The sequence below is a fragment of the Hevea brasiliensis genome, chromosome 5, assembly GCF_030052815.1.
Source record: "Hevea brasiliensis isolate MT/VB/25A 57/8 chromosome 5, ASM3005281v1, whole genome shotgun sequence".
In the NCBI taxonomy this organism is placed as follows: domain Eukaryota; kingdom Viridiplantae; phylum Streptophyta; class Magnoliopsida; order Malpighiales; family Euphorbiaceae; genus Hevea; species Hevea brasiliensis.
This window is the reverse complement of record NC_079497.1, coordinates 93,791,636-93,808,247: the sequence shown is the minus strand read 5'-3', so window position 1 is coordinate 93,808,247 and position 16,612 is coordinate 93,791,636. Positions and strand designations below refer to the sequence as shown.

Below are 16,612 nucleotides of genomic sequence, written 5' to 3'. Positions count from 1 at the left end.
TATAAACCGGATCAGACTGGCAAAGATTGGTCAATTCACCCCTAGAGGTGACTCATGCCCTAACTATCCAATAAAATCTGAGAAATGAAAATTTTGAAATATAGAACTAAATTAAAGAGCTATGGAAAAATAAAGGAAAAAAGAAAAGAAAAGTAAAATTTGATTAATGACATCACAAGTTTGACATAAGCAATGACCTCAAAAATGAATTTCATTTAATTATTTTTTTTACCAATTCAATTATGGCATAAAATAAAATTGAAAAGTCATTTTTTTTACTTCTCTTCTTCTTGGTGTCATGGTCTTCTTCTTCTCCCAACTCTCTCTCTCTCTCTCTCTCTCTAAAACTCCATGGAAGCTTAATTGTAAGCTTCATAAACCCCAAAAATTCCCATAAATTCCCCACTTGTTTTTTATTAAACCTTGCTCTTGCAACTTGAGAAGGAGATTGAAGAAGGAATTGTGAAGGGAAGTGGATAAAATTGAAGAATTAGAATTTAAAGAAGAGGTTAGTAGTGAAATTCAATCTCACTCTTTAAATTTATGTTTATGTAGTTAAATTAAATTAGAAATTGTGAAAAATTCAAACAAATCAAACTTGTTAGACTCTTTGGAGATTTTGGCCAGCACATAGGGAGTTAGGGTTTGCTTGAGTTTGATGAATTTAAAAGGGTAATTAAGTTGAATTAAGTATATAGAAGATGATTGTGCACTTTAATTGTACTAATTGAGCCATTTGCAAAAATTAGGGTTCTTGAGTTCATGAAATTGGGGAAAAAATTGGAGGAAATGGTCAATTGATATAATTGACCCTAATTGAGGTTAGAAATAGTCAATTGTGACCAATTGAGATGTGTTGAAGTGATTAGAAGTGCAATGTAATTCGGATTAGAGAAGGGTCAATTTTAGGTAGTATGACCTAAGTCCTTTTCAGGGACTAAAACTGTAATTCTACCACCCTAATTGGTGTGAGGCCAATTGAATATGAATGTAGACACATAATGCCACAATTTTTGTGTAGAAACCATGCCCAGAAAATGACATTAAGTAGTAAAAAATTAGGTCAAATCCAGATAATATGCACTGCCACTGTACCAGACTGACCAAATGAACAGTGTTTGTTCATTTGGCTATAACTTGGTGTAAAAAGGTCCAAATGACCTGAATTTTATACCGATAGAAAGCTGAGACATAGCACTACAACTTTTACGAAGAATATAAACCCAATTTCTGACCATAACCCATCCAAAAAGTGAGCTGCAATCAGCACACCAAAACTGCTAGAACCTTGAAATTGCCCAGAATTCTGAGTTTGAACTAATCCAGCCAGCCTTAGAAAAATGACCATGTCTTAGGCTACAAAACTCCAAATGGATTGATTCAAAAAGGGAATTAAAGATAAGACAATAAGGAACAACTTTAATGAAGGACACTTAGCCAAATTCCCACAGTAACCAGACCAATGGAATAGTGCAAAACAGGTGATCAAAACTAAAAAATGGCAATTTCTCTTAGGAGAGTTAGAAATTAAAATGGCAACTATTGCCAACAAATGATACACTCAAAATGTGGTATGTGAGTGTATTTGGAATCCACATACCTATTAAGCATGAGAAATTCAATATTTTGACTTGAATAGTGCGATAAATAGTAACTCCGAAATGCAAACTTCAAAGAACATTATTTTAAGAAAATTAAGGCTAGAATTAAGTATGTGTGAATTTATTTATTGGATTAATTATAAGATATGATACTGAAACACTGTAAATTACATGTTTCAACTGAAAAGGACGTTGAGAAGCCAAAGGAAGATTGAGTCAAGGCTTAAAGAAGACTCAAATCAGGTCTGTGCACAACAATTCTCAATTATTGTTTCCACCTTGAAAACTTGATTTATTATGTATTGTAAATGTATTGTGTTAATTATGAATTTCGAGAACTATTTTGTTGCCACTTTGTGAATGAAAATGTGACTTTGGAAATTGAGTGTATTTTGCATGCAATATTTGAATAATTTATTTTAAATTGATTTTTGATTCACACTTAGCATAATAGTACCATATTATTCCTCCTCCATTTATGGAGTTGATGTCGATTATTTTCCCTTCCTCTCTGCCTTACCAGTTGAGGTCGAGATCAGATGAGTACTCATTAGCTAGCTAGCCACCTCCCTCACTGGTTTTGATTAGTGAAGTTGTAGATTGCTTTGTTGTGGTGTACAACACGGCATTGAACAGAAATTTTGTGTCATGACTTAAGTTGTGTATGGATTGGCAACACTGTGTTTATTAAATTATTTGATTAAATTATGTTATAAATGTGATTTGAAATTGTGAAATGTGATTGTGCAATGTTTAAATTATGATTTGGCAATGAATGGTTTATGTTCAGCTTTTTAAATTTTATTGTGCACCACTGAGTAAATTATACTCAGCAATAACTTATTTTGCTGTCGCAGATAAAGGAAAGAAAAAAGCAGCAGAGTGAGCTGCTGAATTGACAAGGACCTCATTGACTTTTTGGTACGGGTATTATTTATACCCTTATAGTTTATTTTGATGTAAATATCGTAGTGTCATATGTATTAATGTAAATTGAACAGTTGTACAGTAAACTTGTAATAATATTATTTTTGAAATTTCTTTCTGTAAATTTAACTTGTGAATGTAAATTAACTATTTTAAATTCAATGTTGATGAGTTTATTTGATTGTTTTGAAAATATTGTGAATTGAGAATTTTGAATTGCATTTGTGTTGATTGGGTTGATTATGTGGATTTCAGTTGCATTGGAGGTTGAGATTTGTAAAGTAATTTATTGGAAGTTGTCACACCTTACCCCTCTGTAAGGCATAACATGATCCCGTAGAATACTTAATGAACTACCGAACTTCACCTACCGATAACTCATTAAGTACCCTACAAGGGATTTTAAAACAATTTTCTTACATTTTGGAAGTGGTGAGCATTTTAGTGAGAATTAAAAATCATTTATTCAAGTTTAAATACTAATAAAAATTTTTGTCCATTTTAATTTTGCCGCAAATTTTATAAAAATTTTGACAGAGTTCCCTCCGTATTTTGAGAAACCAGTTCTTCAAAGACCTGTAAAAAGCACTTCCAAAAATATTTCACAACTCCCAACCTTCAATAACTCAATCAACTCAGTTCAACACACTTCAAAATAATTTCACAATACAATTCAAGACTTATCATCTCAAAATATTTAACATCTCCAATCACAAAGCATAAAGTAAGAAATTCATAAGTACAAATATTAATTTACAGAAGGAAATCCAAAAAAAATATTATTACAATTTAGTTACAACTGCTCAACTTTCATTGATACATATAACATTTCTATATTTATATCAAAATTATCTACAAGGGTATAAAATAATACCCGTACAAAAGATTGGTGTGATCTTCAACTCAGTAGCAACTCACTCTGCTGCTTTTTCCTTGCTCTTATCTGCGACAGCAAAATAAGCTATCGCTGAATATAAAAATACTCAGTGGTGCACAATAAAAATTTAAAATGCAATAAATAAATCATTCATTGCCAAACACAATTTAAATATTTGTCAATCATATTTCACAAATATCAAAGTTCATAATAACACCATTTTGTCAAATAATCTAATAAACACAGTTTAGTCAAATAATTTCATAAACACAGTGTTGCCAAAGTCATATACAACTTAAGCCATGACACAAAATTTCCGATCAATGCCGCGTTGTACACCACGACAAAGCAATCTCAACCCCATTAATCGAAAGCAATGAGGGAGGTGGCTAGCTAGCTAATGAGTACTCATCCGATCTACAACCTCAACTGGCAAGCCAGAGAGGGAGGAAAATAAACGATCTCAACCCCATAAATGGAGGAGGAATAATGTGGTACTGTCATGCTAAGTGTGAACATAAAATCCATTCAAAACAATTTATGCAAATAATTTATGAGAAATCTGATCACTTTTCAAAGTCACATTTACGATTATAAAGTGGCAACACAATACATAATTAATCAAAGAAGTCAAATTTTTTAGATTTAAAATATTTAAACAATTATTATTGTGTACAAACCTGACTGGAGTCGCCTTGAAGCCTTGACTCAGTCTCTTTGAGTTTCCAAGTCTTTTTCAACTGAAACACACAGTTTCACAGTGTTTCAGTACCATAACTTAGCATAAATCTAAAAATAAATTTCACTTCATTTTTACCTAGCTTTAATGTACTAATTTCGACGTTCTCGAAGTTTTTGTGTTTCGGGTTACTATTCATTACACTATTCAAGTCAAATCGTTGACTTTTTAAGGCTTAATAGGTATAGGAACTCCAACTTCACCCACATACCACATTTTGGTCACCAAACTTGTTGGTTTTGGTCATTTTCTCAAAGCTTAAGTCCTTTTTGTAAAATTGTCAAATTTTAGTTTTGGTGCTCTTAGTTGCACTATTCCATTGGTCAATCTAATGTTAGAATTTGGCAAACCTTCCTTCATAGAAAATGTTTCTTATTGTCTTAAGTGTATTCTCATTTTTGGATCACCCCAATTGGAGTTTTGTAGCTCAAGTTATAGCCAAAATACAATTACATTCTCACGCAATCGCTCATACTGCTATTTTGGTTCTGGCAGATTTTTTATCCAACTTCGTTTAGTAATTTGATCATGTTAAGTCCATAATTTGGTCTAATTTCCTTCATAATAAATGTTCTACTATGTCTTAGGTTTCCATCGGTTCAAGAATCGCCTAAATCGGAGTTTTCTAGAGAGAGTTATAGCCATTCAAACATTACTGCTCAAATGGCAATCCTGCAGTTTTGCAGGTACAGTAACTCAACTTTGCTCAATAATTTGAATGGGTTAATGGCATAATTTGGGTTGGTATTCTTCATGAAAGTTTTAGATCTATATCTTATCTAATTGCTGGTAAAATTTCAGGTCAATTTGACCTGTATAGCTCGAATTATGACCAAATGAACAGACTGTTCATTTGGTCGATTTAATCTTGATGGGAGCACTGCTCTCATTTCACTTTGGTCAATTGGTTCACCAAGTTTTAGTCAGTTTTTGGCCATGTTTCCTTAATGAAAATTGTGCTATTTTATGTCTATTTTCATCTCCAATTGGTGGCATGTCAATTGGACTTGTAAAATTTCCATTTTGGTCCTTCTAGACCTACGAATTTAACTTCCATTCTCACAATTTCCACACATCTCTTTTGGTCATTATTGACCATTTTTCATCTCACAATAGACCAAAGTCATCATTTATGCATTTCTCCAAAATTTGCCTCAAAACCCTAATCTCACTACTTTGTTGCAATTAATCACATTTAAGAATTTCAACTTAACCATTCAACTAATTAAAGCTTTTAAACTCATTCTAATGCATCAAACCTCAATTACATGTTCAATTCTATCAATTCCATCAAACCCTAACCCCCATCAAGTTGGCTGAATTTCCCTTTTTCCCTCAACACAATATTTCTTTTTAATTGTTAGTAATTATCCCCTTTTAGAAGACCAAAAATCCCAATTTAATAAAATAAATTAATTAATCTTTTATGACATCATGCATTATGTCATCACCTTTGACTTTTCCATCTTCTTTTTTTTCTATTTATTTTTTTCTATTAGTTCTTTAATTTAATTCTCGATTCTGAAATTTTCTTTTCTCCGATTTTATTTGACAGTTAGGTCAGGAGTCAGCTCTCGGGGTCAATTGACCAAATTGCCTCTTGCCGGTTCAACCCGGTTTGTAAATAATTTCATATTTCTTTCGGCTCCCTGACCTAATTATTTGACTGGCTTAACAGTTCTTTTTCGTAATTTTCTCTTTTCCACTGTGTTCATAAGGGTCCTAAGAACTGCGGCGTCACTTTTTACGGTTCGAAATTTGAGTTTAAAATGACTTCGCAGTCGTTCCCGAGAAGGTCACTCATCGCTGTGACTCTCGGCTCGTTTAACCTCTTATGTTCTGTTTTTCTTATTTATAGTTAACTAATTAAACATTACTAATTATTTGTGTTTATGGCTTCTCAAGTTGTCTTAAGTGTGGCCCTAATCCCATTAATTGTCCGAACCGACACCGGTCACCGGAACAGTGAAATATACCAGGCTATACAAATAGGGGTGTTACAATTCTCCCCCCTTTAAAATATATTTCGTCTCGAAATTTTACCTGGTATCAATTTCTGAATAGCTGTGGGTGTTGTCTCCTCATGTCCTCCTCTCGTTCCCAAGTAGCTTCTTGGCCCGAATGATGGTTCCACAGCACTTTTACTAATGGTATCTGCTTGTTCCGTAGCTGCTTCACCTCATAAGCCAGAATCTTTATGGGTTCTTCTTCATATGAGAGGTCTGGATTTACTTCAATTTCTTCTACTGGTAATACATGAGATGGGTCTGATCGATACCTCCCCAACATAGACACATGGAAGACGTTATGTATCTTCTCCAACTCTGGAGGTAGTGCCAAACGATAAGCCAATGTACCCACTCTTTCTAATACCTCATATGGCCCGATAAAACGAGGACTTGGTTTCCCCTTCCTGCCGAATCTCATAATCCTCTTCCAAGAAGAGACCTTGAGGAACACTTTCTCACCCACTGCATACTCAATATCCCTTCTTTTCAAATCAACATAGGACTTTTGACGGTCTGATGCAGCTTTAAGTAGACCTTTGATCACCCTGATTTTCTCTTCAGTCTGTTGAACAATTTCGGGTCCAATCATTTTTCTATCACCCACGTCATCCCAACACAACGGGGTTCTACATTTTCTGCCATACAAAGCTTCATATGGAGGCATCCCAATGCTTGATTGGTAGCTGTTGTTGTAAGCAAACTCAATCAAAGGCAAGTGTGTATCCCAACTACCCTCAAACTCAATCACACAAGCCCGTAGCATGTCCTCCAAAATCTGAATTACCCTCTCAGACTGGCCATCTGTCTGTGGGTGGAATGCAATTGTAACACCCTCCCGGTAGCAACTCCGTATATTCTACTGTTCCGGTGACCGATGTCGGTCCGGACAGCTAGAACGTCCGCAAAAATATTTAAACTAAAGTCAGGAACCATAATTAACTTAAATATTAATAAGAAAAATTTAGGAAAAATTTTAGAAATAAAATACAACCAAGTTAAATGAGCCGGTGCCCAAGCGATGGGTAACGGAGGAAGTTGCGTTCTACAACGAGGAGCCCTAGACCAGGAAAAATTCATAAAATAATTTTTGGGACTCCAGAGAAGGGTCATTGAGGTTCCTATGGCATTAGAATGCCAAGAAAATATTTAGAAAAATTTTTCAATCGGTACAGACAATTTTGACCCGTTAAGCCAAACGGAGGGCATTTTGGTCATTTCGCCTTCAGAGACGATTTTTGGCCGACTTGTCCAGTTGAGTAAATAATTATTATGATCTAAAATATCAATAAATATTGCTAAAAATTAAATTGAAAATGAGTAGAGAAGAGAAGAAAAGAAAATGAAAGAAAATGCTAATTATGACATCATATGATGTCATAATTAGCATTTTCTTTCATTTTGTCATTTAAATTTCCTCCACCAATCACAATTTGTTAAACTTATTAAAAGAGATAAAAGAGACCAAAAATATGAAAAACCAATCTGCATCTTCAACCTTGGGCAGCCTAAAAAACGTTGAGAGAGAGAGAGAAGAGGTTCCACCATTAAAGCTCCTTTAAGCTTCATTTCTCTCTTGTTTCCACTACTAAACCCTAAACCCCTTTCATTAAAACTTGTCCATAGCTCTTGGGAAAGTGTTTGGCAGCCTAGAAAGTGAAAGAAAGTGAAGTCAAGCTTGGGAAAATTCTGCCCTACAGGAGGTTAGTGCCTATTATGCATACATCTTTCTCTTTCCATGATTAGAGACCTAAAATAAGCAAGAATTTGTGAATTAAATGAATGGAATTTATGTGTATGTATACAATGAATTTTGGCAGCCCTAGGGAGGAACAAGATTAAGTGTTTTTGATGGACTTAGAGTGGACTAAAGATGATGTTTAAGGTATATATATATATATGTATGATGAATTGGTGTGCTAACTAAGGTAATTGGTGTAATCCTTGAAAATGAGCTAGGGTTTGGGAGTGAAACTTGGATTTAGCTTATGAAATTGTGAAAGAAAATTTTAATGCTCAATTAGTGACCATTTGAGGCAAGTTCACCATAATTTGAAGAGATTTAGAGTGATGCAAACTGAATTGGTGGGCTGCCTAATGAGTGCAGCAGGGTGGCTGTGATTCCAGCCCACTTGGACTGTCATATCTTTGGCTGTGTTGGTCCAATTGGTGTTTGGCCAATTGGATATAAAACTAGGCTTATAATGACACATTTTTGCTGAAGAAACCATGCCCAAAAGACCAAAGCAAGAGGACCAAAAGTTGGCCCCAATCCGGATACCCTGCACCCAGAAACTGCAAAATGACCAAATGAACAGTAACTGTTCATTTGGCCATAACTCACTGTAGAAATGGTCAGTTGACCTGAAATTTTTACAGCAACAATTTAAGACATAGACAAACAACTTTCATGAAGAAACCTACCCCAAATTATGACCAGAACCTATCCAACAAGGTAGTGGCAGTTACTGTTCATGGTACTGTAGATTTGGTAAATTCTGCAAAATTGAAATCCGGCCAGCTGTGGTTTTTGGACCATATCTGGAGCTACAAAACTCCAAATGGAGTGATTCAAAAAAGGAAATTCAACTAGAAAAAATAAGGAACAACTTTTATGTTTACCATTTCCTCAAATTCCCACTACAACAGGACTCAATAGAACAGTAAAGTTGGGTCACAAAAACTAAAAATTCTGCCCTCTTGGTTTTAGATTTGGAAATGGATTTTGTGGTTAATTCCAACAAGTTTTAAATGTAAAATGTGGTACCTTGGGAGTGCTAAAACCAATATACCTATTTTCTATCCAAAAGTCAACATTTTTGTTGACCAATGAGGTGAATAGTGACACCAAAACTTAAAATTCAAAATTTGAAATTAGAAATGCATCTAGGGGACTTTAAATTGCAATTGGCAATTAATACTAGCAAATGTAAAACTCAAAATGTGGGATCTTGGTGTAATTAGAATTAATATAACCACTAAGTATGAAAAAGTCAACATTTTGGTTGACTAGTAAGGTGAATAGTAATCAAAATGATTAGTAAATTAAGATGAAAACCTAGAACCAATTCTAAGCTTAAATGCTTAGAATTGTATGACAAATGTGGACTATGCATCCTAGTCAAAATTGTTAAAAAGAAATTAAGGCCATAAATTTGAAATCCATGAAATATTTATGGATTACTTGAAACATGAAAAATAAGTCACCTAATTGATATGAATAGATAGTTAGAGCTTATATGCCCATCACAAATGAAATTCATAAAATATTAATAACTCAACTTGAAATATAAAATTTGTAATTACATAAGTAGATTCTTGAATGTATAAATGAGAAAAGGGAAAATGTTCTGAATACAATGGTATGTGTGAACCATTGTTTAGAATTGTGATCAATATGAATAACATAATGAATGAATAAATGAACCATATTAATGTATGAATGAGACATTAGTTCTCATTATTGTAGAGAGGAGAAGTATTTTGAGTACAATGGTATAAAAGGATAATTGATGTGAATTGTGATCATATAAATGATCAAATGAATGTATGAATTATAATTGAAATTTATCATGAAATAATGAAGTCATAAAACACAATATATTAATGTTTAATGATATTATGTGCCCTTGTATTGCCTAGACATGTGTGTCAGATTGGATAGTTTGGCATGCCAATAGGGTATTGTTAGCAGTACTGCGAAAGGCTTTATGCCTGTATTCATGGCTTTATGCCCGTATTCATGGCTTTATGCCCGCATTCATGGCATTATGCCAATATTCATGGCTTCTACGCCCGATTATGTGTTATCATGGCTTTCTAGCCATACTGACTGCATACGTGGTTGACGTTCTGCGTCCCATGGTATGACGGCCCGAGGCACCAAGGTGTCCAGTGCCAACGACCCGTTATCCAGTTTAGTCAGCCTGTCATAGGTTACTTGGGCAGTGAAATTTATTGAGATAAGTTAAGAATGTTAGCAATTTAAAATATTAGAAATTAAATTAAATAAATGAGTAAGATGACCTAAAATAAATTAGAATAGTTATTTATTAGAAAGAATCGAAATGAACTGGACAGATATTAAAAGTTACTTATTATGAGATAATTTGAGACAACCTAGCAAGTATTGGGAAAATGCTAAAAGATTAGCAAAGAAAATTATAAAATAAATAAATATTGCAAATGAGACTTATATAATAATATAAGCATAAATTTATTATTTTCAGATCATTTTTTTTTCTTTTACATTATTACTGTACATTGGCGAAATAAACGCTTCCAAAGAAGACTAAATTAGGATAAAACATATTAAATTTTAGAAACCGCATGTGAAGTATAAATAGATCTTAATTATTTGAATGATGTTTTATTTCTATCTTTATTTGTATATTATTTCCTTGTTATATTATTGCACCACTAAGCAGCAATGCTTAGCGCGATGGAATTGTTTCCTCGCGCAGGTACTGAAGCTAGAACCCACTGGACGTTTGACTGGGAATTTTGGGAGTTCGATCTGTGAAGTGTTTGAAGTATTCAAAGCTTGTCACCTCCTCAGCAATGCATGTAGATAGGGCTCACCTTAAGCATATCATGTATTTTGTGTATGTTATTTATTTCTTATATTGTAATATAAATTAGCAAATTGTAATTAATTTGTATATCATGTAAATTATGAAATTTTGTAATTATTTTGTAAATTATGTAAATTAAGGAAATTTGAAAATTTTGCTCATTGAATTTGAGAATGTTTACATATGAATTGAGTATGCATGGAAATGATTATGAAATTGAAATGTATGAATGAGATTTGAAATATGAGAAAATTATGAGAATGATTGATGAGATAATTATGATTAGCATGGATAAGACTTTATTCTGAAAATATTGTTGAAACTTTCAAACAGGTAAATAGTAAAACACGTCAACTGGTAATAAAATAGGGGAAACTCCGCTGGTTTCTCCGTCAAAAAAATAATTAATATTAAAATATAATGAGATCAAATTATGAAAGGAATAAAGTAAGATAAGATAGGGTGCTCCGGCACCAAATGTAGCACACTTTGCTCGGCTACACTGTAGTCGGGTGAGGGGTGTTACATTTATTGATATCAGAGCACGGTCTAGGCGTTTCTGGACCTAGATAGATTGCATATCATGCATTGCATTCATAAGAGTCAAGGTGACACTATTGCAGATCTGTATTTCCTATTTATTTTAGGTTAAGGTATGGAATAAGAGAGTGAAGAGACAATGAGATAGCGAATGGAGATGAGAAAGAGACTGTATTTAAGATGAAAAGGGATGAGTACATAACTGTTTGAGGATAGGATTGAGAATAAGGAGAAAGTGAAGTAGGATAACACGGAAAGGAGAAGAAATAAAGAGGTATTAGTTCCTTGGCTATTTACATTGGGTAAATTTCGAGGACGAAATTTAAATTAGAGGGGAAGAGTTGTAACACCCTCCCGGTAGCAACTCCGTATATTCTACTGTTCCGGTGACCGGTGTCGGTCCGGACAGCTAGAACGTCCAGAAAAATATTTAAACTAAAGTCAGGAACCATAATTAACTTAAATATTAATAAGAAAAATTTAGGAAAAATTTTAGAAATAAAATACAACCAAGTTAAATGAGCCGGTGCCCAAGCGATGGGTAACCAGAGGGAAGTTGCGGTTCTCGCAACGAGGAGCCCTAGACCCGGGGAAAAATTCATAAAATAATTTTTGGGACTCCAGAGAAGGGTCATTGAGGTTCCTATGGCATTAGAATACCAAGAAAATATTTAGAAAAAGTTTTCAATCGGTACAGATAATTTTGACCCGTTAAGCCAAACGGAGGGCATTTTGGTCATTTCGCCTTCAGAGACGATTTTTGGCCTACTTGTCCAGTTGAGTAAATAATTATTATGATCTAAAATATGAATAAATATTGCTAAAAATTAAATTAAAAATGAGTAGAGAAGAGAAGAAAAGAAAATGAAAGAAAATGCTAATTATGACATCATATGATGTCATAATCAGCATTTTCTTTCATTTTGTCATTTAAATTTCCTCCACCAATCACAATTTGTTAAACTTATTAAAAGAGATAAAAGAGACCAAAAATATGAAAAACCAATCTGCATCTTCAACCTTGGGCAGCCTAAAAAACGTTGAGAGAGAGAGAGAGAAGAGGTTCCACCATTAAAGCTCCTTTAAGCTTCATTTCTCTCTTGTTTCCACTACTAAACCCTAAACCCCTTTCATTAAAACTTGTCCATAGCTCTTGGGAAAGTGTTTGGCAGCCTAGAAATTGAAAGAAAGTGAAGTCAAGCTTGGGAAAATTCTGCCCTACAGGAGGTTAGTGCCTATTATGCATACATCTTTCTCTTTCCATGATTAGAGACCTAAAATAAGCAAGAATTTGTGAATTAAATGAATGGAATTTATGTGTATGTATACAATGAATTTTGGCAGCCCTAGGGAGGAACAAGATTAAGTGTTTTTGATGGACTTAGAGTGGACTAAAGATGATGTTTAAGGTATATATATATATGTATGATGAATTGGTGTGCTAACTAAGGTAATTGGTGTAATCCTTGAAAATGAGCTAGGGTTTGGGAGTGAAACTTGGATTTAGCTTATGAAATTGTGAAAGAAAATTTTAATGCTCAATTAGTGACCATTTGAGGCAAGTTCACCATAATTTGAAGAGATTTAGAGTGATGCAAACTGAATTGGTGGGTCGCTAATGAGTGCAGGGTGGCTGTGATTCCAGCCCACTTGGACTGCCATATCTTTGGCTGTGTTGGTCCAATTGGTGTTTGGCCAATTGGACATGAAACTAGGCTTATAATGACACATTTTTGCTGAAGAAACCATGCCCAAAAGACCAAATCAAGAGGACCAAAAGTTGGCCCCAATCCGGATACCCTGCACCCAGAAACTGCAAAATGACCAAATGAACAGTGTTCATTTGGCCATAACTCACTGTAGAAATGGTCAATTGACCTGATATTTTTACAGCAACAAGCTAAGACATAGACAAACAACTTTCATGAAGAAACCTACCCCAAATTATGACCAGAACCTATCCAACAAGGCAGTGGCAGTCACTGTTCATGGTACTGTAGATTTGGTAAATTCTACAGAATTGAAATCCGGCTAGCTGTGGTTTTTGGACCATATCTGGAGCTACAAAACTCCAAATGGAGTGATTCGAAAAAGGAAATTCAACTAGACAAAATAAGAAACAACTTTTATGTTTACCATTTCCTCAAATTCCCACTGCAACAGGACCCAATAGAACAGTAAAGTTGGGTCACAAAAACTGAAAATTCTACCCTCTTGGTTTTAGATTTGGAAATGGATTTTGTGGTTAATTCCAACAAGTTTTAAATGTAAAATGTGGTACCTTGGGAGTGCTAAAACCAATATACCTATTTTCTATCCAAAATTCAACATTTTTGTTGACCAATGAGGTGAATAGTGACACCAAAACTTAAAATTCAAAATTTGAAATTAGAAATGCATCTAGGGGACTTTAAATTGCAATTGGCAATTAATACTAGCAAATGTAAAACTCAAAATGTGGGATCTTGGTGTAATTAGAATTAATATATCCACTAAGTATGAAAAAGTCAACATTTTGGTTGACTAGTAAGGTGAATAGTAATCAAAATGATTAGTAAATTAAGATGAAAACCTAGAACCAATTCTAAGCTTAAATGCTTAGAATTGTATGACAAATGTGGACTATGCATCCTAGTCAAAATTGTTAAAAAGAAATTAAGGCCATAAATTTGAAATCCATGAAATATTTATGGATTACTTGAAACATGAAAAATAAGTCACCTAATTGATATGAATAGATAGTTAGGCCTTATATGCCCATCACAAATGAAATTCATAAAATATTAATAACTCAACTTGAAATATAAAATTTGTAATTACATAAGTAGATTCTTGAATGTATAAATGAGAAAAGGGAAAATGTTCTGAATACAATGGTACGTGTGAACCATTGTTTAGAATTGTGATCAATATGAATAACATAATGAATGAATAAATGAACCATATTAATGTATGAATGAGACATTAGTTCTCATTATTGTAGAGAGGAGAAGTATTTTGAGTACAATGGTATAAAAGGATAATTGATGTGAATTGTGATCATATAAATGATCAAATGAATGTATGAATTATAATTGAAATTTATCATGAAATAATGAAGTCATAAAACACAATATATTAATGTTTAATGATATTATGTGCCCTTGTATTGCCTAGACATGTGTGTCAGATTGGATAGTTTGGCATGCCAATAGGGTATTGTTTTAGCAGTACTACGAAAGGCTTTATGCCTGTATTCATGGCTTTATGCCCGTATTCATGGCTTTATGCCCGCATTCATGGCATTATGCCAACATTCATGGCTTCTACGCCCGATTATGTGTTATCATGGCTTTCTAGCCATACTGACTGCATACGTGGTTGACGTTCTGCGTCCCATGGTATCACGGCCCGAGGCACCAAGGTGTCCAGTGCCAACGACCCGTTATCCAGTTTTGTCAGCATGTCATAGGTTACTTGGGCAGTGAAATTTATTGAGATAAGTTAAGAATATTAGCAATTTAAAATATTAGAAATTAAATAAAATAAATGAGTAAGATGACCTAAAATAAATTAGAATAGTTATTTATTAGAAAGAATCGAAATAAACTGGACAGATATTAAAAGTTACTTATTATGAGATAATCTGAGACAACCTAGCAAGTATTGGGAAAATGCTAAAAGATTAGCAAAGAAAATTATAAAATAAATAAATATTGCAAATGAGACTTATATAATAATATAAGCATAAATTTATTATTTTCAGATCATTTTTTTTCTTGTACATTATTACTGTACATTGGCGAAATAAACGCTTCCAAAGAAGACTAAATTAGGATAAAACATATTAAATTTTAGAAACCGCATGTGAAGTATAAATAGATCTTAATTATTTGAATGATGTTTTATTTCTATCTTTATTTGTATATTATTTCCTTGTTATATTATTGCACCACTAAGCAGCAATGCTTAGCGCGATGGAATTGTTTCCTCGCGCAGGTACTGAAGCTAGAACCCACTGGACGTTTGACTGGGAATTTTGGGAGTTCTGATCTGCAGAAGTGTTTGAAGTATTCAAAGCTTGTCACCTCCTCAGCAATGCATGTAGATAGGGCTCACCTTAAGCATATCATGTATTTTGTGTATGTTATTTATTTCTTATATTGTAATATAAATTAGCAAATTGTAATTAATTTGTATATCATGTAAATTATGAAATTTTGTAATTATTTTGTAAATTATGTAAATTAAGGAAATTTGAAAATTTTGCTCATTGAATTTGAGAATGTTTACATATGAATTGAGTATGCATGGAAATGATTATGAAATTGAAATGTATAAATGAGATTTGAAATATGAGAAAATTATGAGAATGATTGATGAGATAATTATGATTAGCATGGATAATACTTTATTCTGAAAATATTGTTGAAACTTTCAAATAGGTAAATAGTAAAACACGTCAACTGGTAATAAAATAGGGGAAACTCCGCTAGTTTCTCCATCAAAAAAATAATTAATATTGAAATATAATGAGATCAAATTATGAAAGGAATAAAGTAAGATAAGATAGGGTGCTCCGGCACCGAATGTAGCACACTTTGCTCAGCTACACTGTAGTCGGGTGAGGGGTGTTACAGCAATACTGAAGTTCAATCTAGTTCCTAGGGCTCTCTGAAGACTACCCCAGAATCTAGAAGTGAACTTAGGATCTCTGTCTGATACGATAGATACTGGCACTCCATGTAGTCTCACAATCTCATCGATGTACAATCTGGCCAATCTGTCCAAACTGTAGTCCATTCTGACTGGCAGAAAATGAGCAGACTTAGTCAGTCTGTCAACAATGACCCATACTGCATCATGACTCTTCTGTGTCCTTGGAAGTCCCATTACAAAATCCATAGTTATTCTTTCCCATTTCCATTCTGGCACTGACAGTGGATGTAATAACCCAGTTGGTACTTGATGCTCTGCCTTTACTTGCTGACAAGTTAGGCATTTTGACACAAACTCTGCCACGTCTCTTTTTAAACCCATCCACCAGTAATGCTCCTTTAGCCCTCTATACATTTTTGTACCACCAGGGTGCATAGCAAAAGGAGACTTAGGTGCTTCCTTCAAAATGATCTGCCTCAAATTAACATCATTAGGAACACACATTCTACCCTGGTGTAACAGTAGACCATCATCTCTAATTAAGAACTCTGGTTTCTTGCCCTGCCGGACTTCTTCCAATAGCTTCTGATTCCTTTCATCATTACGGCGACCATTACGATCGATCAATTAACACTGGCTGTACATGCCATGCAACTGCTATCTGCTCATCATCATTAATCTCTAAACTGGCATGTAATGATCTCAACTCA

General features: G+C 33.8%; 1 pseudogene; it reads right to left on the bottom strand.

The window, feature by feature from the left end:
- The window catches only part of LOC131180125 (uncharacterized), a 39,182-nt pseudogene that overhangs the window by 21,842 nt on the left and 728 nt on the right, over window positions 1-16,612 (bottom strand).